The sequence below is a fragment of the Chiloscyllium plagiosum genome, chromosome 4, assembly GCF_004010195.1.
Source record: "Chiloscyllium plagiosum isolate BGI_BamShark_2017 chromosome 4, ASM401019v2, whole genome shotgun sequence".
NCBI classification, from domain to species: domain Eukaryota; kingdom Metazoa; phylum Chordata; class Chondrichthyes; order Orectolobiformes; family Hemiscylliidae; genus Chiloscyllium; species Chiloscyllium plagiosum.
Genome location: NC_057713.1, coordinates 105,798,269 through 105,799,061, shown reverse-complemented (window position 1 = coordinate 105,799,061; position 793 = coordinate 105,798,269).

Genomic DNA, 793 nt, shown 5'->3' with positions numbered 1-793 from the left:
TGACCTCCCAACTACTGTACTCAATACTCTGACCAATAAAGGAAAGCCTTCGTCACTATCCTATCTACCTGCGACTCCACTTTCAAGGAGCTATGAACCTGCACTCCAAGGTCTCTTTGTTCAGCAACACTCCCTAGGACCTTACCATTAAGTGTATAAGTCCTGCTAAGCTTTGCTTTCCCAAAATGCAGCACATCACATTTATCTGAATTAAACTCCATCTGCCACTTCTCAGCCCATTGGCCCATCTAGTCCAGATCCTGTTGTAATCTGAGGTAACCTTCTTCGCTGTCCACTACACCTCCAATTTTGGTGTCATCTGCAAACTTACTAACTGTACCTCATGCTCGCATCCAAATCATTTATATAAATGACAAAGTCCTACTGCAGTTCATTTGGAAGAATACTTGTTGAAATATTTTGAAAGGAGATAGAGCCTTTGAAAATTGCATTTTATAAGGTCTCAGAACCACCATAAAACATTATGAAACTAAATGTCCTTGTTATTCAAACTTTTTTATTCCAGTCCACCTCAAATCCAATTAAAAGAGCAATAAGAGCCTAACATGTTAGTAATATCTCTTGTGGCAACCAATAAGTACCACAATCTTATAGACCTTGTAGAAGGTACACAATACAGGCGTGCTGATGAATGGAATAGTGATGAAATTGGCTGCTTTTTCCTGGATAATAACAAGCAGTGCACAAAACAACTTTTCGGGCTTTTCTTGGTTTTCAGAGGTTCCTTTTGATTACTCACAAACTCATTTATTTGGTATTTCATTCAAGTAAC